Below are 22,792 nucleotides of genomic sequence, written 5' to 3' on the forward strand. Positions count from 1 at the left end.
TCTCTCTCTTCTCTCCTCTCTTCTATCTCTCTCTCTCTCTCTCTCCTCTCCTCTCCTCTCCTTTCTTCTCTTCTCTCTCCCTCTCTCTCTCTCTCGCTCTCTCTCTCTCTCTCTCTCTCTCTCTCTCTCTCTCTTTCTCTCTCTCTCTGAAATAGGTTTCTAAAAGATAGAACAGCCCTCTCAACCCATCCCTGTAGCCACAGGACCATGTGCCAGTGATGACTAGCTGGTGAGTACTATGCTTCGCTTCTTGTACAATTGAATCTAGTTCAAAACGTGATTGTCCATTTTGGGGTTAAAATGGAAATGTATCTTTGGCTTAAAGGCATATCTTCCTACTTTATTATTCTGATAGGAAGCAGTGAATGTCCTTTATGTCTGTTTTCTACCCTCGTCAAACTGATCATGTATTTTCTACAGTATAGGGTTCATTAGACAAAGTCCTTTCAAACTCTAGCCTACACATTACTTTTTGTTACGCTTTTGTAGAAGTTTTCAGGTTGGGATTGATATTGGTTTTGTTTGGTACGTGTGTATATTAGATATTAGGTTGGACAGTGTTTAGTTTCCGACTGCGTCCCACACGTCCCCTTGTCCCATACCTCTGAGATCGTTGGACCCAGTGGAGACCAAACGTAGGAAGCTCAAAGTCATCTATCATTCCTTCTCTCTCTCTCTCTTTTCCCTCCCCTTCTTCTCTACAGCCCATGTAGTAAAGTGCCTGAGGCAGGGAGCCTTTTATGTAAAATCCCTTTATTCTAACTCAGAAAGGACCGTTTTGAAAAGAGGAGCGTGGTGGTGATGGAGAGATGGAGAGAGGAAGGGTGAAACCGGTTATTAAATCCAGCCTGTTAATGGTGAAGTTCTCTCGCCCACAGCTCCTCTCTCCTCTCTTCTCTCCTCCGTCCCACAATGAGTGTTTGGCGGCAGGCGGAAGTCCACCAGGAACTCGGCTTCATCTAATTGGCTCTATGTGGGCTAATCAAAGAATCAAAGCTCAGAGGTGATGTGTTTAAAAAAAACTGCCTTTGAAATCTCCTCTCTTCTCTGCTCCTCTCCAAGAATGTGGAAGTTTATGTAATTGATTTATGTAATAGCTAAGTGTACTGTATGCAGCTATCAGTTATTTATCTTCTAAAAGTGTTTTATTGAGATAGTTGTCTCTGTAAGGTGAGGATTGAGGAATGGATGTTTTTCCAGTACCAGAGGGTGTGCTTCCTTTGAGTGGAGAAAGAATGCCCGCCCGGCCAGTAAAGATTTGAGCTCATTGAGCACCTAAAGTTTCAGACGCCAACTCTCCAACTTCCTCACCCAGTTGTCATGATAAGGCGCATGGGCCAACTCTGTAGAAAGTCGACCCTATTGAAGAGCCTAGTTGGCTGGCACTAGCTTCTATTGCGCTTTCTAATTTCCTTCTCCTTCGTTGCTCTGACTTGCCCAGCTTGATTCGTTTTGTGCCCCAAATGTCTCCGCAAACCCTGTCAGTGGACCAGAAATGCCCCGTCCTGTTTAGGCCTTGTGTAAAAGCCTGTGAAGAAGCTCCTTTCTGTTTGTTGTTTTTGTTGTCCTCCTTTGTCTTCCTTTCTCCTGGATCTATGTGGACTATCTGAAGCCTGTGAAGCGCGGGCCGTGTTAACTTGTGTCGTCGTCCCCCCCTCCCTGTTGTTTGCTGATATTTGGTTCAGGATGACAACGAGCCGCTTTTCAAGTGTAAATGGAGGGATGGAGGGATGGAGGGAGAATATAGAGATGATGGAGGGAAAGAAAACCCAGTTTAAGGGCTCATCTCAACTGTAGTCTAGGGCTACATCCCAAATGGCACCCAATTCTCTTTATAGTGCACGACTTTTGATCAGAGCCCTATGTGTACTATATAGGAAATAGGATGCCATTTTGGAGGCGCCCCCAGTCTTAAAGGCTCTGTCAGTTATTGCCCTTCAGGCGATTTAAAGGGAGCATCATTCTCCCTGGTAAATTACCACATCGACTTTGTCGGTCAGCTATGGTACGTTAGTGTGCCTTAAAAATGTGGCCTAGCGCTGTCCATTCAGGGGACAGAGAGAGGGCCGCTGGCAGAACCTTTGCCGATCACACAGAGGAGCCATTCACACAAGACGAAGGATCGAAGAGAGTCTTACCAACGATGAGCATTGGTTCTGTACTTACACAACCATGAGTTTCGCTGCATCTAGCCACCCCAGTGACTTCCATAGCTTCATCTAGCCACCCCAGTGGCTTCCATCGCTGCATCTAGTCACCCCAGTGGCTTCCATAGCTTCATCTAGTCACCCTAGTGGCTTCCATTGCTGCATCTAGCCACCCCAGTGGCTTCCATAGCTTCATCTAGCCACCCCAGTGGCTTCCATAGCTTCATCTAGTCACCCCAGTGGCTTCCATAGCTTCATCTAGCCACCCCAGTGGCTTCCATAGCTTCATCTAGTCACCCCAGTGGCTTCCATAGCTTCATCTAGCCACCCCAGTGGCTTCCATTGCTGCATCTAGCCACCCCAGTGGCTTCCATAGCTTCATCTATCACCCCCAGTGGCTTCCATAGCTTCATCTAGCCACCCCAGTGGCTTCCATAGCTTCATCTAGCACCCCCAGTGGCTTCCATAGCTTCATCTAGCACCCCCAGTGGCTTCCATAGCTGCATCTAGCCACCCCAGTGGCTTCCATAGCTTCATCTAGTCACCCTAGTGGCTTCCATTGCTGCATCTAGCCACCCCAGTGGCTTCCATAGCTTCATCTAGCACCCCCAGTGGCTTCCATAGCTGCATCTAGCCACCCCAGACGCTGCCATAGCTTCATCCATCCATACCCAAGGAGTTTCCAGGCCATGTGAGTTATGATAGAGGTGAGGATTTTTTTGTGGATGTCTTTGAACAGTGTAGGTTTGGATGTAGACCATGTGACCACTCACCTGGGTTTAAAGTGATTAGACAGGTTCCGATCTATCTACTTTCTATACTTTGATGAAGTGCTTATAGTCCTCATGGGGTATAGTGTTTGTCCCCTTTCATCCACTCAGAATTCAGAATTTCAGACATTGCCGAAGACTTGCAGGATCAAATGACTCTATCAATCAATGATTTATTGTGTTCTTTGCCTGATTTTGAGCCTTGTATTGCATACACAATATGCAACCACTTACGAGATTCTGATGAAGATACCAAAAAAAACTGATCACACAGTACTGTCTATTTAGAGTTGTGTATGGGCCTGGAGGATGTACGATCAGGAGGTGATGCAGAGCGTCTTGGTTTTCTCAGAGGAACATTTCATCACTCTTCTAACATTGTTTTCTTCTTTATGAACTACGTCTCTCCCCAGCAGTAAATGAGAATAGAGGGAGGGCTTTTGTCTATGGGCCACGATGGGGCCACAGAGCCCGTAAATCAGCTCCTCTCTCTGGGTCATTAAGTTGGCAGCTCCCCTGGTCCTCTTGTCCTCTGGATCTTTATCATCCTCCCTGGCCCTGGATCAGCAGCCAGAACAGAGCAGTAGCTAACTGGCTAATGATTAGCTGTGCTGTCCTCAGCCTCAGCAGTACCATTACTGTAGGATGGTAAAGGCTATGAAAACATATGAATCAGCTTGGACATTCTCTCTATAGTACTCTTGTGAGAGTTATTCCATATTGGACCGATTGCGATGTTTGGGCTGGTGTCTTAAGCTGACAGTGAGGATAACTGCTGGAAGTGGAATCAAATGGGTGATGAATAATGCAATGGTTTTTGTCTGTGTGTAAATGTTTATTGGTACAGTTGAAGTCAGAAGTTTACATACACCTTAGCTAAATACATTTTTCACAATTCCTGACATTTAATCCTAGTAAAGATTCCCTGTCTTAGGTCAGTTAGGATCACCACATTATTTTAAGAATGTGAAATGTCAGAATAATAGTAGAGAGAATGATTTATTTCAGCTTTTTTTTTTTTCATCACATTCCCAGTGGGTCAGAAGTTTACATACACTCAATTAGTATTTGGTAGCATTGCCTTTAAAGTGTTTAACTTGGGTCAAACGATTTGGGTAGCCTTCACACAAGTTTCCCACAATAAGTTGGGTGAATTTTGGCCCCTTCCTCCTGACAGAGCTGGTGTAACTGAGTCAGGTTTGTAGGCCTCCTTGCTCGCACACGCTTTTTCAGTTCTGCCCACACATTTTCTATAGGATTAAGGTCAGGGCTTTGTGATGGCCACTCCAATACCTTGACTTTGTTGTCCTTAAGCCATTTTGCCACAACTTTGGAAGTATGCTTGGGGTCATTGTCCATTTGGAAGACCCGTTTGTGACCAAGCTTTAACTTCCTGATTGATGTCTTGAGATGTTGCTTCAATATATCCACATAATGCTCTTTGGCTTGCAAGCCTCCCCTTTTTCCTCCAAACATAACGATAGTCATTATGGCCAAACAGTTCTATTTTTGTTTCATCAGACCAGAGGACATTTCTCAAAAAAGTACAATCTTTGTCTCCATGTAAAGTTGCAAAACGTAGTCTGTCTTTTTTATGGTGGTTTTGGAGCAGTGGCTTCTTCCTTGCTGAGCGTCCTTTAAGGTTATGTCGATATAGGACTTGTTTTACTTCAGATATAGATACTTTTTCACCTGTTTCCTCCAGCATCTTCACAAGGTCCTTTGCTGTTGTTCTGGGATTTATTTGCATTTTTCGCACCAAAGTACGTTCACCTCTAGGAGACAGAATGCGGTATGAATCCTTCCTGAGCGGTATGATGGCTGCGTGTTCCTATGGTGTTCATACTTGCGTACTATCGATTGCACAGATGAATGTGGTACCTTCAGGTGTTTGGAAATTGCTTCCAAGGATGAACCAGACTTGTGAAGGTCTACAATTTATTTTTCTGAGATCTTGGCTTATTTCTTTTGATTTTCCCATGATGTCAAGCAAAGAGGCACTGAGTCTGAAGGTAGGCCTTGAAATACATCCACAGGTACACCTCCAATTGACTCAAACGATGTCAATTAGCCTATCAGAAGCTTCTAAAGCCATAACATTATTTTCTGGAATTTTCGAAGCTGTTTAAGGGCACAGTCAACTTAGTGTATGTACATTTCTGACCAACTGGAATTGTGACACAGTGAATTATAAGTGAAATAATCTGCCTGTAAAGAATTGTTGGAACAATTACTTGTGTCATGCACAAAGCAGATGTCCTAACCGACTTGCCAAAACTATAGTTTGTTTACAAGACATTTGTGGAGTGGTTGAAAACAAGTTTTAATGACTCCAACCTAAATGTATGTAAACTTCCGACTTCAACTGTTTGTGTGTGTGATTAATTGGCAGTAAATGCCTGTATACAGGTTACTTTGTGTGTCTGTGAATCTGTCAAACAGTATTTTTTCCACTTTCAATTGAAAGTACATTTACATTTACATTTTAGTCACAGAGCGACTTACTGTTTGTTCATTCATTCATCTTAGGATAGCTTGGTGGGACAACCACATATCACAGTCATAGTAAGTAAACAGATGGTTGAATCTGAGAGAAAGATGATTGGACATCCTGAGAAGAGAATGAGAAAGAACAGAGCAGGACTTGTGTTTTGGATAATGATTGTAATCTGTGTGCTCTATAGAGAACACCATATAATCACCTTTACTCGCAGTATAGACATTATTGTCATGTGAACATGACTTTATTTCAATTCTCTACAGTCTTTTTAGAATACAATGGAATGGTAACGATTCTTTAGTGCTGTCTTGTCCATTTATCAACAATTATTTCCCACCAATGTGGTTAGAAGTCGATAATGTGCAATTATGACTTGATCTTTGGAAGGAGGCGTGTGATTGTCTCAGAATGGTTGACATGAACTCTGAATACAATCCTCCAGATCATCTAACAGCATTGCACATTCACAGACATGATGCTCCAACAGGTCTGGTCACATGACTTCAGAGGCTTTGTCTGAACTTAAACTCAAATCTAGACCTGAGTGCAAGGCTGCTCTCTCTCTCTCTCTCTCTATCTCTCTCTCTCTCTCTCTCTCTCTCTCTCTCTCTCTCAGTCTTTTGGGTTCCTCCAGATCCATGAAAATTGTGGGAAATGGAACAACAAAGCACCAAACCCTCAGCCCAGCCAGTTGTCAATTACTCCTATAATCCTGTGTTTCTGCTTAATCATTCAGGAATTATAGAGCTGGCCTCTCAGCCTCTCATGTAGCAGTATACACACAGTGCACCTCGTCTTGGAGAGGAGCCAGAGGGTCTGTGTTATGGAGCTCCTTTTTTCTCTTTCACTTTCTCTTCTCTCTCTCTCTCGCTGGCTCTCTCTCTCACTCTGTCTCTCTCACTCTGTCTCTCTTCATCCTCTAGTTGGTCTGAGAGAGAGAACAAATAACTTTCATTTTGAGTTAAATAACCTAATGATAGAATCATTATTAGAAATCCCTTCTTATCAAATATGGAGCGAAATACATCAAGACTGAAAATAAAATGAGATTTTTTTTACTTAGAACACAATAAACTAAACCAGTCGCTGTTCCGTCACATCCTTTTCACACTTTAAGAACAATAGGTTTGATTAGTGCTACTTGAAAAACCCATCAACCCCATTTCTTTCTTTTCTATTTCCATTTCAAGTATGTATTAGGAACATAATGCATCTTTGTTGAAGCGCTTTCTGTCAAGGTCCTTAGATGAAAATAATATATTATCAATGCTCCCAAAATCTGAAGAGATTAACATTGAGTGAGTGTTGACAATCATAAATGAATCGTCTTTAAAGGTAGACTCAGCGATATGACGTAGATGCAGAAAGTAAACACCATAGTGGGTCATAGTGAGGCTCAACTCAACTACCTTTAAGATAGATGACTTGAGAGAGCCTGTATGGACATCTTATATCTCACGTCCAAGTAGACATACAGTGAGCTCCAAACTATTTGGACAGTGACTAAGCATATCTAACATTAATGTGAAGACTACCATGACTACGGATAGTCCTTTACGGTTAGACGCACAAATAACATACCCCCAAGACATGCTAACCTCTATTATAAGTACAAGGGAGGTTTTCATTCTTGAGGGGGTATGATATTTCTCACTTATCATTATTCACGATTCAATCAGGATAATCATGGTAGCATCCACATGAATGTAGAAGTGTTTAGAAACACATTATTTACCATTAACAATTTAACTTTTCTTTTTTTAAACACAAGTGAAAAACAAACAGTAAATGCTTCCAACAAGTTTGTAGAGTCACAAGCTTGATGTAATCAATGCATGCTAGGAATATGGGCCCAAATACTAAACTTTGTACTACTTTTAAATCACATGTTAAGTGAATTTCTCCCAATACTTTTGATCTCCTAAAATGGGGGAACTACAACATGTACAAAAAGTGCTGTAATGTGGCTGAAAAGCTGCCAGTCCCCACTTTAACATAGTCATTGTATCATTTCAAGTCCAAAGTGCTGGAGTACAGAGCCAAAACAACAGCAAAGTGCCACTGTCCCGATGCTTTTGGAGCTCACTGTATATATTTATGATGCTGCTGTTGCAATAGCACTGTATGTGCCCATCCTGTGAAGCTTCAAGGAGACTTGAAAAGTGAGGTGGACAGTGGTGAAAGATGCAGAGATGGAAGGATATGAGGTGCCACCCTCCTCCTCCTATCCTCTCTTCTTCTCTTGCCCATGATTGCACAGAGATGTCTAATACTTTTCGGGAACTTCTGACAGACTTCAGAAACATGCTAGTGGCAGTGTTCCAAAATGCGCACTTTTGTTCTGTGTTCTCCCGTTCTTTCAAAGGTGATCTTCCAAGAACGTCTACAGTGTAGCATGGAAGAACGGAGAGCGCTAAAAATCTGTTACACTGAAATGTACTTCTGCGTGACCTCTTAGCATAAACAGGAACCAGCATCATCACGCAGCAGGCGTCAACAAAGCGAGCTTTTATGCGAGCTAGATACGTCTGTTTACATTGTATCCAATGTCGCAGCGTGAGCAACTAGTAAACAAGTAACTGAATCGATTTTCTCAGTACCTGTTGGTTAGTGATTTAAGCTGACACCGACCAGAATCATTTTATGTGGGGTCCTCCACTCACAAATTGCAGGTAAGTTTTCATGCATTGTACAGAGGTTGAAGCAACAAAAATAATTACATTTGCTTACTGTTTAAGAATGATAAATAGCCAGAATAGTGTTGTTTCACTGTGAAACTAATATTGCATTAGGACGGCTGGTGTTGCATTTCCAATTAGCAGGCTTGCATTGTGATACTTTCATACAACTACAACACCTATGCATATTATGTGACACTGACGTGCAACATAGCCTGGTTTTATTTTCACCTTATATTATATTCACCTAAATGATAGGCAATATGATACAATACAACTAGATTAGAAGGCCTAGGCTACTTCATCCTAATGTAAGCTAAATACAAAACAAACACTGAGATATTTGCAAGTCAAACAGGAATATATATTCAATGAAATGCATATACCATTGTAATATTATGAATGTCGTCCTTTCTCCTTGCAGGGGATTAGACAGATGATTTGCACCCCACAGATACCCAAGCCTCAAAACCAGAACACAGGACAGGAGTTTACAGGTTTTTGTTCCAGCCCTTCATTAACACCTCATTCAACTAATTGTGATCTAAATTGTGGACCATGAATAGTTGAACATGGTGTTTGTGCTGTGCAGGAGTAAAAACGTGTACACGGGGCAGTAATCCCCCACGTCTGTATTTTAGAATGGGCTTCAAATATTCCAATGAGTTGACAATTCTGCATGATAGAGACTAACGCGTGGATTTACTTCTACAGTGATGTTGCACACGGCTGAATAAACTCCGGACTAAACTCCTGGGATAGGGTGATATTCCTGGTGGATGGGAGATTCCCAAAGTTCTTTCCATCTGTCTGGATGATGGGGTGGGATGTGCTTCAACCTGAGGAGAGCAGAGCAGAAACATAAGGCCAAGGGGGGAGAAATTAACCTCACTGTTCACATTTCAGTGTTGGTTTAATTTGCTGAGAATAACAACTACCCGCGTTAATGTGCAATGTTTTCTAAACAGTTTTGCACATTCATAGCCTTAAGTGGTCAGTTTGACATTGAATTGATAATTTCGTTATTCAAAACATGTTCTTATATGCAATGGTGAAACACAGAAGGGGAAAGTGACTAGAAGAAAGTTAACTAACATTAGGTAAACAGACACTGCATGAACATATTGACTGATTGTCGGGAAGAGTGGGGTGTGCCCGACTATACAAGCAGCAATGAGTAAACACACAACAAAAGAGTTCAAGTTTCAGACGCTTTTACTTGAGCTTTTAGTGTCTCTAGCACTCTAGTCCACAAGCCAAGCGAGAGGGTGTTTAAAGATGGCAGCCACCTGTGGCGGTGTGGCCTCACTGGCAGAGTCTGTGGAAGGAGAGTGAACAACAGTTGAAGTGGGCGAGCAGGCACGCTCTGGCTGTGTCTTCCTCGCTGTTCCACTTGAGTGAGGTCCAGCCTGCACTCTTGTGCCAGTCAGTTGATTAGGGAATTCCTTGAAGGTGTGCTGATTAGTAATCCTGCACAGGTGTGTTGGGTGAGCAAAGCTGTTGCGCTGTCTTCGGCTGGCCTGGTGCTGAAGGTAGTGCAGCCTTCCACAGTGCTGAACTGAGTGCCGCTGTCCATGGTGCACTGGGAATCCTTCACTCACACCCATGACCATGCCTCTCACGGTGCCACTCTGATCATGTAAGAATGCACAAGTAACTTGGCTGGCTAGCAGGCCTAGATTGAACAGAACATAGCTTGCAGCATTTCCTACGTTTTTAATCGGGCACAACTGTTTTGTCCTGCCAAGCCAATGCTATGGAGTGAAATGAACGCATCAGTTGCTATCTGTCCCTTGCTCAATTTGTCATTGGCTGGCTAGCATGTTCACCGATTCAGGATTAAAAAGCTGTCCAGGTCTTCACAATTGATGCTGCTGATTTTTGTTCGTTTAGATGTTCATCACTAACGCTTCAAACACACCGACAGCGTCATTGCCTTTTGGTACACCAGAGTTCCATTCATTTCCAATGAAATGCTGCGTTTGCCTTGCAGCCTTGCGTTGCAGAGGCAGTTGCAATGCGTTCGGTGTGGTGCATACGTTGGATTTATTGAATGTATGCATCAAACTGTATGCCTGGATGGCTTGACAGAAATGGTAGCAGAAGGTGAATGTTGAACTTTTGTTACATACATATCCAGATGATGCTGCATCCTATTTTGCGCAATGACGTTGTCGGTGTGTTGGAAGCCTAAACAGCTGATAACCAGGATGAGGACATTCTTATGTTTGAAATCGCACTTGAAAATGACAGTTGACTTCCGTACTTGCTATACGCTCTAGATAGAACACAAGTACTCATGTTGGAACACAGCTAGTGTGTGTTATAGCAGCATGCTTTGTTCAGGTCTAAGGTTGATATCAAGTCACAGGGAATCTAAAGCTCCATTTTTCTTCAAGGCACCCCATATAATGAATGTAATGATTTAATCTATATGTGATCACAAATATCACGTCGAATGACTTTAAATACTGTAAGATTATCTGCACTGTATTTTCCCCACCAAAGTCATATAATTAGGCATTGACATGGAAGGAACCATGTCTGCCAATAGAATTTCAGAGACTATTCCCCTCTGTGTAAAGTCCCTCCCCTGAAATCAAACATGTCCTCTCTCTATAAAGTAGTTCCAGATAAGCCCCTTCTTTCAAAAAATGCACTCTGTCCCCTGTTTCTTACAACAGTCTGACCTCTTCATCTGTAAAGGAAGTTGGAAGTTGGCGTTCTTACCAAATTAATTACTCTGAGGTTTGGGACTGGCTAGCTAAGGATTCAAAGCCTTGGATTATCTCTCTCTCTTTCTCTTTCTCTTTCTCTTTCTCTTTCTCTTTCTCGTTCTCTTTCTCTTTCTCTCTCAGACTGAGCCATGTGGTTCTTTGTGTCTCCCTGTGTTTACCTCAGCAGGAACGACTGACTGACAGCCTCATTAGCTGGGCTCTCTCTGTGGTTATGTTGCCGTCAGAAAACATGAAACGGTCAAAGGGCTCAGTTTAAAACCTTTACAATGGCTTGAGAGAGTGAAAAATATACATGATTGTACATTGGGAGAGTTAGGATGTGTCCTAAATGGCACCCTATTCCCTTCATAGGGCTCTTGGTCAGAGGGTTTAGATATTTTCTTCTTTAAGGTTGTAGCCCCTATCATCGCAGAGCCTATCTATCACCTTTATAACGTATCTCTCCTCTCTGGGGAAGTTACCAGTGCTTGGAAGGCAGCCCCGGTACATCCTTTATATAAACTGTTATAGAGGCTATATACAGTAGCGAGGCTATAACAGTAGTGAGGCTATATACAATAGCGAGGCTATATACAGTAGCGAGTCTATAACAGTAGCGAGGCTATAACAGTAGCGGGACTATATACAGTAGCGAGGCTATAACAGTAGTGAGGCTAAATACAGTAGCGAGGCTATAACATGTGTGTGGTGGGTGGCGGGACACAGTGCAGATAGGCCGGTTAGCCAATGTGCGGGGGCACTGGTTGGTCGGGCCAATTGAGGTAGTATGTACATGAATTTATAGTTAAAGTGACTATGCATATATGATAAACAGAGACTAGCAGCAGTGTCAAAGAGGGGTTGGGAGGGGGCACACAATGCAAATAGTCCAGGTAGCCATTTGATTATCTGTTCAGGAGTCTTATGGCTTGGGGGTAAAAACTGTTGAGAAGCCTTTTTGTCCTAGTCTTGACACTCCGGTACCACTTGCCCTGCGGTAGTAGAGAGAACAGTCTATGACTGGGGTGGTTGGGGTCTTTGACAATTTTAAGGCCTCCCTCTGACACGCCTAGTGTAGAGGTCCTGGGTGGCAGGCAGCTTAGCCCTAGTGATGTACTGGGCCGTACGCATTACCCTCTGTAGTACCTTGCGGTCGGAGGCTGAGCAATTGTCGTACCAGGCAGTGATGCTCTCGATGTTGCAGCTGTAGAACCTTTTGAGGATCTGAGGACCCATGCCAAATCTTTTAAGTTTCCTGAGGGGGAATAGGTTTTGTTGTGCCCTCTTCACAACTGTCTTGGTGTGTTTGGACCATTCTAGTTTGTTGGTGATGTGGACACCAAGGAACTTGAAGCTCTCAACCTGCTCCACTACAGCCCCGTCGATGAGAATGGGGACGTGCTCAGTCCTCCTTTTCCTGTAGACCACAATCATCTCCTTAGTCTTTGTTACGTTGAGGGATAGGTTGTTATTCAGGCACCACCCGGCCAGGTCTCTGCCCTCCTCCCTATAGGCTGTCTCGTCGTTGTCGGTGATCAGGCCTATCACTGTTGTGTCGTCTGCAAACTTAATGATGGTGTTGGAGTCGTGCCTGGCCATGCAGTCGTGGGTGAACAGGAAGTACAGGAGGGGACTGAGCATGCACCCCTGAGAGGCTCCAGTGTTGAGGATCAGCGTGGCAGATGTGTTGTTACCTACCCTCACCACCTGGGGGCGGCCCGCCAGAAAATCTACGATCCAGTGGCAGAGTGATGTGTTTAGTCCCAGGATCCTTAGTTTAGTGCTGAGCTTTGAGGGTACTATGGTGTTGAACGCTGAGCTGTAGTCAATGAATAGCATTCTCACATAGGTGTTCCTTTTGTCCAGGTGGGAAAGGGCAGTGTGGAGTGCAATAGAGATTGCATCATCTGTGGATCTGTTTGGGCGGTAAGCAAATTGGAGTGAGTCTAGGGTTTCTGGGATAATGGTGTTGATGTGAGCCATTACCAGCCTTTCAAAGCACTTCATGGCTACGGACGTGAGTGCTATGGGTCTGTAGTCACTTAGGCAGGTTGCCTTCGTGTTCTTGTGCACAGGGACTATAGTGGTCTGCTTGAAACTTCCAAATGGATATCACTAATTTGGGGAGAAAATGGGGTAAGAATAAATACAATAAAACTAAACATCTATAAAAATGTGTTATGGATGTGTCACTGCAACTTTAAAGGTCCTAAATGATGTCACCACTGCCCTTGACTCTAAGCAATATTGTGCTGCTATTTTTATTGACTTGACCAAAGCTTTTGTTACGGTAGACCATTCCATTCTTGTGGGCCGGGCTAAGGAGTATTGGTGTCTCTGAGGGGTCTTTGGCCTGGTTTGCTAACTCTCTCTCTCTCAAAGACTGCAATGTGTAAAGTCAGAACATCTGCTGTCTCAGCCACTGCCTGTCGCCAAAGGAGTACCCCAAGGCTCCATTCTAGGCCCACGCTCTTCTCAATTTACATCAACAACATAGCTCAGGCAGTAGGAAGCTCTCTCATCCATTTATATGCATATTATCCAGTCTATCCATACTCAGCTGGCCCATCCCCGGATTTGGTGTTAAACACTCTACAACAAAGCTTTGTTAGTATCCAGCAAGCTTTTTCTGCCCTTAACCTTGTTCTGAACACCTCCAATACAAAGGTCATGTGGTTCCACCGGTGCGATTACTATTGCTGAGGTTTTAGAGCTTGAGGTAGTCACCTCATACAAGTACTTGGGATCATGGGTAGTATGGATAGAGTATGGTACACTGTCCTTCTCTCAGCACATAATATCTGCAGGCTAAGTTTAATCTGTATTTGGTTTCCTCGATCTATTTTGAGCTCCCAAATGGCGTAGCGTTCTAAGGCACTGCATCTCAGTGCAAGAGGCATCACTACAGTCCCTGGTTTGAAACTAGGCTGTTTCTAATCTGGCCGTGATTGGTAGTCCCATAGGGCGGCACACAATTGGCCCAGCGTCGTCCGGGTTTGGCCGGTTTAGGCCGTCATTGAAAATAAGAATTTGTTCTTAACTGACTTACCTAGTTAAATAAAAAAATATATATATCATAGTCGCTCCTCTTTTAACCCAGCTGCCAAACTAACACTGATTCAGATGACCCTCCTACCCAGGCTAGATTCTGGAGACTTAGTTTATAAATCATGTTCAGATATTCTTACCATTCGGCCATCAGATTTGCCACCAATGCTCCTTATAGGACACATCACTGCACTCTATACTCCTCCTCTATACTCCTCTGTAAACTGGCCATCTCTGTATACCAGGCGCAAGACCCACTGGTTGATGCTTATTTATAAAATCCTCTTAGGTCCCGTATCTGAGGTACCTACTGCAGCCCTCATCCTCCACATACAGTACAACACACATTCTGTCAGTCACATTCTGTTAAAGGTCCCCAAAGCACACACAGCCCTGGGTCTCTCCTCTTTTCAGTTCGCTGCAGCTATCGACTGGAATGAGCTGCAAGAAACATTCAAATTGGACAGTTTTATCTCCATCTCTACATTTAAAGACTCAATCATGGACACTTACTGACACTTGTGGGTGCTTCCTGTGTTGTATTGTTGTCTCTACCTTCTTGCCCTTTGTGCTATTGTCTGTGCCTAACAATGTTTGTGCTGCTCCAATGTTGTGTTGCTACCGTGTTGTTGTCATGTTGTGTTGCTACCATGCTGTTTTGTCATGTGTTGCTCCCATGCTGTGTTGTTGTCTTAGATCTCTCTTTATGTAGTGTTGTGGCGTCTCTCTGGTCGTGACATTTGTAAAACTGTTTTAGGACAAAAGAAGCCTTTTGCCTCTTGGCAGGACGTGCTTATAAGAATTTGTTCTTAATTAACATGGCTAGTTAAATAAAGATTCAATAAAATAATTAGAAATAATTAGTAAGGGCTTTAGAAATGATTTATTTTACAATGTTATGTTACAATTTCAGTTATACGACAAGCTCTCTCTTCAGAGGGGGAGAGAGCGAGAGAGAGGAAGAGCAGGAGAGAGAGTGAGCGAGAGGGGGAGAGAGATAGAGAGAGAGAGAGAGAGAGAGAGAGAGAGAGAGAAAGAGAGAGAGAGAGAGAGAGAGGAAGAGCAGGAGAGAGAGAGAGAGAGGGGGAAAGTGATCAATTAAAAAAGTTAGAGAGAGAGAGCAGTGTGACCTTTTGAAATCCAACAGCGGAAGTTGAGCTGTTGTTCCACAGCGGCTGAGACAATGTAGGCAATGATCACAGTGTGTTGTTCTCATTTCATCTTCACATTTCCTGGCACATTTCCTGGTCATGCATCAAGACATCTGTAACGGGAAATTGTGTTGTGAGACCACAAAGCAATTAAAATAGGAAGCAAGATGTTTTTTTTCTAATTATATCACAATGAATGTAATTATTGTTGTGTGCTTTGCCAGCAGCAACATTGTTGTTGTTGTCTAGTGTATTGAAGCAGCATTGGGTTGATCAATAACTTTGCTAAAATGATGCCCTCCTCCCCTTGCTCGTTCTACTATAATGAACATTCTAAATGATGGAACCAGACTCAAACTAGCTCATTATGTATTTATACACTGTTTATTGAGTACATATGTAAATGTATAGTTACATTTACACATGCCAATTCATTGTTCCATTCTCACGTGTCATGCCTTGTAATTTCACTACTCCCCATGCATGTCCAATTTGTACTGCTGATTGGACCGTATGATAACAACCTGTCTATCCATTCACAAAGTGTGTTATTGGATGTTTCCTCTGATTAGCCTAATAGCAGCCTAATAAAAACATGTTCAGTATACAAATACACAGTAATGACAATGACAAAACCTCAGATTCAGATTCAGATTGCACTGTTTCAGGCTATAGTCTACGATGATGCCCTGGTGTTTCATTTCAGCTCCACATCCCTCCTTCCTCCCCCCTCTCTCCGACATGAACAGAGGCTCTGACAGCCCTGGTAGAAAGGTGATATTGGCTGCTGTATTCAGGTGTTAGTGGTCTGTGGTTAACCTCAAACCACAGCGCAGAGCATGTCAGCTAGCTACCTATCACAGGACTGTGTGTGTGTGTCACAGAGCGGGATGCCACAAACCTCATAGCCTGCCACCACTTTATGAGTGGAAAGCTGAGGGAACCAAGATCACGAGATCAGATAGAAGTGGCCTGAGGAAAACGCTCTTAAAGACTTACTTAGAAAAACACACGGCTGTAATTGCTGCCAAAGGTGATTCTAACACGTATTGACTCAGGTACTTGAATACTTATGTAAATTAGATATTTCTGTGTTTCATGTTCAATAAATTTGCTAACATTTCTAAAAACATGTTTTCACTTTGTCATTATGGGGTACTTTGTGTAGATAGGTGAGATTATTTAAATGGTTTTATCCATTTTGAATTCACGCTGCAACATCAAAATGTGGAATAAGTCAAGCGATATGAATACTTTCTGAAGGCACTGAAATTATTGGTTGAGATAAAAATAAAAAAAATCCATATATGTAATTATAAGTTCATTACAGGAAAGTATACATGTTTAAAAAGCAAGCATGTCTTTAAAAAGCTATTCCGGGGAGGTATATGGTAAGTACAGTGCATTCGGAAAGTATTCAGACCCCTTGACTTTTTCCACATTTTGTTACAACCTTATTTTAAAATTGATTTAAAAAAAACCCTCATCAATACACTGTAACGGTTTTCTTCCTGGGAAGGAGAGGACCAAAATGCAGCGTGGTTATGGTTTAACATCTTTAATAAAGATGATAACGTGAACAATATACATATATAAAACAAGAAACCGTGGAACAACCGAAACAGTCCTAACTGGTGCAAAACACAGAGACAAGAAACAATCACCCACGAAATACCCAAAGAATATGGCTGCCTAAATATGGTTCCCAATCAGAGACAATGATAAACACCTGCCTCTGATTGAGAACCACTCTAGGCAACCATAGACTTACCTAGAATACTACACTGAACACAACCCCATCAATCTACAAAACCATGTCACACCCTGGCCTAACCACAATAATAAAGAAAACACAGAATACTAAGGCCAGGGCGTGACATACACCCCATAATGACAACAGGAAAACAGGTTTTAGACATTTTTGCAAATGTATTAAAAGTAAAAAAAACAGATACCTTATTTACATAAGTATTCAGACCCTTTGCTATGAGACTACAAATTGAGCTCAGGTGCATCCTGTTTTCATCCTTTTTCTTTTACCCAAATTGGTAGTTGGAGTCTCATCGCTGCAACTCCCGTACGGACTCAGGAGAGGCGAAGGTTGAGAGCCATGCGTCCCCCGAAACACAACCCAGCCGCACTGCTTCTTGACACAATGCCCATCCAACCCGGAAGCCAGCTGCACCAATGTGTCGGAGGAAACACCTGTGACCTGGTCAGCATGCACTGCACCCGGTCTGCCACAGGAGTCGCTAGTGCACCATGAGACAAGGATATCCCTGCCGGCCAAGCCCTCCCTAGCCCAGACGACACTGGGCCAATTGTGCGCCGCCCCATGGGCCTCCCGGTCGCGGCCGGCTGTCACAGAGCCTGGACTCGAACCCAGAATCTCTGGTGGCACAGCAGCAGTGCCTTAGACCACTGCGCCACCCGGGAGGCCCTGTTGCCATCCTTGATGTTTCTACAACTTGATTGAAATCCACCTGTGGTAAATTCAATTGATTGGACATGATTTGGAAAGCACACACCTGTCTATACAAGGTCCCACAGTTGACAGTGCATGTCAGTTCAGAAACCAAGCCATGAGGTTGAAGGAATTGTCCGTAGATCTCCGAGACAGGATTGTGTCAAGGCACAGATCTGGGGAAGGGTACCAAAATATTTCTGCAGCATTGAAGGTCCCCAAGAACACAGTGGCCTCCATTATACTTAAATGGAAGATGTTTGGAACCACCAAGACTCTTCCTAGAGATGGCCGACCAGCCAAACTGAGCAATTGGGGGAGAAGGGCCTTGGTCAGGGAGGTGACCAAGAACCTGATGGTCACTCTGGCAGAGCTACAGAGTTCCTCTGTGGAGATGGGAGAACCTTCCAGAAGGACAACCATCTCTGCAGCACTCCAACAATCAGACCTTTATTGTAGAGTGGCCAGACGGAATCCACTTCAGTAAAAGGCTCATAACAGCCTGCTTGACGTTTGCCAAAAGGTACCTAAAGGACTCTCAGACCATGAGAAACAAGATTCTCTGGTCTGATGACACCAAGATTGACCTCTTTGGCGGAAACCTTGCACCATCCCTACGGTGAAACATTGTAGTGGCAGCATCATGCTGTGGGGATGTTTTTGCTTTGTCATTATGGGGTATTGTGTGTAGATTGATGAGGAAAAAATCAGTTTAATCCATTTTAGAATAAGGCTGTAACGTAACAAAATGTGAAAAAGTCAAGGGGTCTGAATACTTTCCAAATGCACTGTATATACTGGTGTGACTAACTACCCATTGTTCTGTCAGTCAATCTCTCAGCTGGCACAGTTCTGCAAGAGGCGTCTGAATTAGGCTGTTTGAATACCACAGTTCAAAGTTGGTCTGCAAATTCAAAGACATTTTACAGTTTTTTCCAACTGCTTACACACAAAATCTTTTCATGTCACACGATTTTTGAAACCTCTCACTCAAAGTGCAAAACTACACACCAAATATCCAAATCCATAAGCTATTTCTCAGCCTTTGAATCAGTTGTCAATTGCATAAAACACTTTTTTCAAAACACTACACAATTCTCTACCTAAAACACAAAAATCTTGCTTTCCTTTCCAAACACAACCAATCAAAATGCTACACTTATTTACCAGGTCTCACACACTCCTCACATGTGCAAACACTAATAGCTTAACTTATCACTAACCAATCACTGCTTTACTGTAGTATAGGCCTATAAATAGGTCAAAGGTCAGATGACCTGTTTTGAACAATGGATGCCAACAATGGACAGAGAGCAAGAGGAGTAGGAGGGAGAGGAAGAGGAAGAAGAGGACGAGGGCAAAGAAGAGAAGGAAGGAGAGCCATCTCTGATGAGATTAGGGCAACACTTGTTGATCATGTGATCAACTATGGTATGACCATGAGAGAGGCTGGAGAGAGCCCAACTTGAGTCGATTTACAGTGGCGTCCATAATTCTAACCTTCAGAAATGAGAACAGGTATGCAAATATCTAATGACTATTCTAGCATTACAGTGATGTACTGTAAAATACGTATGACTGCATAGTATTGCATAAACATTTGTAACTCTAAGCCATCCATTTACTGCACGGCATTGAATGAATGAGGTTGGTTATCATGCTGTACTACATTTTTTTATACATTGTTTACAGTTCCTATGCTGAACACATACTGTATTTGAATTCTGTACAGAGTGGAAAGGCAAAGACATCATGGTGGACGAGGACGCTTGTTTACAGATGTACAAGAGACTGCAATTATAAATATGGTTTTGGCCAACAATGCAATTAGGATTTGAGAGATAAGAGAGCATATCTTGAATAATGAGACCATATTTAACAACATCAATGCTGTAAGCCTGTCGACCATACAACGCATCCTCCAACGACACCGAGTGACGATGAAACAACTTTACAAGGTGCCATTTGAGAGAAACTCTGACAGAGTCAAGAATATGCGACATGACTTTGTAGAGGTATGTATGCAACACTACTTCCAGTACTTCAGACATACCATATTTACTCATCTGTATAGCCTTTTGTCTGTTACAGAGAGTATTGGAGCTGGATGCCCATGTAATTCGCCATGAATTTATGTGGATGAGGTTGGCTTCAACCTCACCAAAACCAGACGCCGCGGAAGAAATGTAATAGGACAGAGGGCAATTACCAATGTCCCTGGACAGCGTGGGGGTAATATAACTAACTATATGTGCTGCCATCACTCAAAACGGGGTCCTCCATCACAATGCCACACTGGGTCCGTACAACACCGGCCATATGCTCAGGAGCCTGCTAGATTTGTGATTTTATGGGACAATGTTCGTTTTCACCGGGCTGTTCTGGTCCAAAACTGGTTTGCCACCCATCCACAATTTGTAGTTTTGTACCTACCCCCATATTCACCTTTTCTAAATCCCATAGAGGAATTCTTCTCAGCCTGGCGCTGGAAAGTGTATGATCGCCAACCCTATGCCCGCATGCCGCTTCTCCAGGCAATGGAGGACGCATGTGGGGACATAGAGGTTGCCTCTGTCCAAGGTTGGATACGCCATGCTAGGAGATACTTCCCTCGATGTTTGGCAAGAGAAAACGTATCTTGTGATGTGGATGAAGTATTGTGGCCAGACCCAGGCCGGAGAAGAGACAAAGCTTAGCACTAGTGACTGCCCCCCCCCCCCCCCCCCCCCCAATTCCTGGACTGCCCCCCCGGGACCCCACACACACAATTGTGTTCTTTACTGCATTCTAAAGAACATACTTTTGGTTTACATATGTTTCTGGTTTTGTTGCATGCTACTGTATACAACTGTAATGTTTGGCCTAATAAATATGTTCTGTTTCTGCATTGCATTGGTGTTTACAGTGTACTTGTTACACCTCTCAGCAGATTACTTTCACTGTAGAACATTGCATTGGTGTTTACAGTGTACTTGTTACCCCGCTCAGCAGATTACTTTCACTGTAGAACATTGTATTGAAATGTAGATATAAGCCTATGAAAGACCAAAGAGCTTTAGATTTAGAACAACAGTGTTTACATGGTATATCCAAAAATGTACTATTATGAAAGCAGTGTTTGCCATTTGATATAAATGCTTCATTCTGACATGTGTTTATGTCATTTTGGATGCAGTGTTACATTTTGAAGGAGATGTGAGGCATTTTGCATTTTGTGTGTGCAGTTTTGGGAATTGTGTGTAGAGTTTTGAAAAACAAAGACAGTTTTAAAAAACGTGTGCAAGCAGTTGGAAAAAACTGTAACATCTGAAAATTAAACAGGAAATGTTCTCAAAGCCCTTTGAATACAGTGTGATATAAAATATGTTTGGTTTTGACTCTCCCTTTCCTCAGCACACATTGCATTGTTCTGCTGTAATCTGGTAGTAATCCTGATCAGAAGTGGCCTGTGTGTGTGTGTGTGTGTGTGTGTGACAACAGCTTTCCCCTCAGAACACTCAGAAGAGAGGGAGTGGGGATCTAAAAGAGGGGAATGAAAGGAAGCGATGGTACTCAGAGAGAGATAAATGGACAGTGAGAAAGAGAGGAAGAGAAGGGGGATGTCCTCAAGGGGCTCGATCCATCCCTCTGACACTCCAGAGCATCTAAGGAAAGTGGGAAGAGGAGGTGAAGGGGGATTGAGGAATAGGACCTTGAGTGGCAGGTGCAGCTACAGTCTAAAGATCCCCCTGGAATGGGGTGTGTGTGTGTGTGTGTGTGTGTGTGTGTGTGTGTGTGTGTGTGTGCAGTCACTGAGCTTCCAATTGGACTCTAAAACAAAGTAGCTCCTACAGATAACCAAGGCCTAATCAAGACATTAGAGACAGACCAATTCATGTGAAGGTAAACCAATTAATTGATGTCCCAGGCTAACACTGGCATACAGACCTGTTGCAGGCGTCCTGTTTCAAGGTGGTTTTAGAGTCTGGGGAAACTTGTTCAGAGGCGTACATCTTTCCCAGACTAGTTTCCCATCCTGGGCTCCCCTGATGGAGACTGACTAGACAGAGATACTACCGTCCTGTCCTGGGCTCTCCTGGTGGAGACTGACTAGACAGAGATACTACCGTCCTGTCCTGGGCTCTCCTGGTGGAGACTGACTAGACAGAGATACTACCGTCCTGTCCTGGGCTCTCCTGGTGGAGACTGACTAGATAGAGATACTACCATCCTGTCCTGGGCTCTCCTGGTGGAGACTGACTAGACAGAGATACTACCGTCCTGTCCTGGGCTCTCCTGGTGGAGACTGACTAGACAGAGATACTACCGTCCTGTCCTGGGCTCTCCTGGTGGAGACTGACTAGACAGAGAGATACTACCGTCCTGTCCTGGGCTCTCCTGGTGGAGACTGACTAGACAGAGAGATACTACCGTCCTGTCCTGGGCTCTCCTGGTGGAGACTGACTAGACAGAGAGATACTACCGTCCTGTCCTGGGCTCTCCTGGTGGAGACTGACTAGACAGACTACTTCTCAAAGTCATTAACTTTCTTCATCCTTTAGAACGTCCCGTTATCTCAGTAGAACTGGGAACTTTGACTGCTATTGTTTCATGGATGGTTATGCGACCGTCACCAACAACATGTATGGGTTTTCTAAAACGTTCATTTTGGAAGACAAAAGCTTTCCAGACAGGCCCCTTGGAGCCGTTGGGAGGGGGGACAGTTTTATTTTATTATAAGTTTTGTGTTCATTCCCTCGGGGTGTGGCGTGTTTGATCCCTGGGCAGCACAATAGCTCTGAGTGATTAATGCCTTCAGCCAAAATCCAATAAAGGGGATGTAGAGTGGGAAGAGGGTGGTACGGCATCTCTCTCTCTATCCCTCCATCCATCCCTCCCTCCATCTCCATCCATCCATCCTCTGCCACCAGGGTCTAAATCAGCCTGCCGTTTGTTCTGCTGTGATCAATGTGTTCTGACAAAGTGAGAAGCCAAATTGCGGCACTTTATTGAAATGCTTCCTCCCACCTCCTCCTACCTGGCTGCCTGCCCATGTCTCCTGTGGTTTCAAGCAGCCGCAGCACAGGGACCAGACGTGTGTGTGTGTGTGAATATGAGGTTGTGTTTGTGTGTCTATCTTTGGTTTCAGGAAGCCAAAGCTAGAGCACATATATGCACAGACATCAGAACCTGTCAGTCTGTCTGTCTGTGTGTATGTGCCAGGCTGATTCAGTGGCATGAGAATGCGGTCCTGTTAGTGCTTCTACAGACAATGAGAAGACGGACAAGTTAGCACCACATCAACTGAACTTAATTTGAATGCTCTAGGTTTTATATT

At 43.5% G+C, this 22,792-nt stretch overlaps 1 protein-coding gene across 6 annotated transcripts in view; it reads left to right on the top strand.

Moving 5' to 3' along the window:
* sema5ba (sema domain, seven thrombospondin repeats (type 1 and type 1-like), transmembrane domain (TM) and short cytoplasmic domain, (semaphorin) 5Ba) overlaps window positions 1-22,792 on the top strand; it is a 188,066-nt gene that overhangs the window by 32,792 nt on the left and 132,482 nt on the right. For 5 of the 6 annotated variants that reach the window (XR_005050753.1, XM_036974744.1, XM_021597455.2 and 2 more), the window contains one exon: window positions 156-229. The exons of the other annotated variant lie outside the window; for it this stretch is intronic. The gene's annotated coding sequence lies outside the window, so the exon portion shown is untranslated. The remainder of the gene's footprint in view (window positions 1-155; window positions 230-22,792) is intronic. 6 annotated transcript variants of the gene reach the window in all.

The sequence above is a fragment of the Oncorhynchus mykiss genome, chromosome 3, assembly GCF_013265735.2.
Source record: "Oncorhynchus mykiss isolate Arlee chromosome 3, USDA_OmykA_1.1, whole genome shotgun sequence".
Taxonomy (NCBI): Eukaryota; Metazoa; Chordata; class Actinopteri; order Salmoniformes; family Salmonidae; genus Oncorhynchus; species Oncorhynchus mykiss.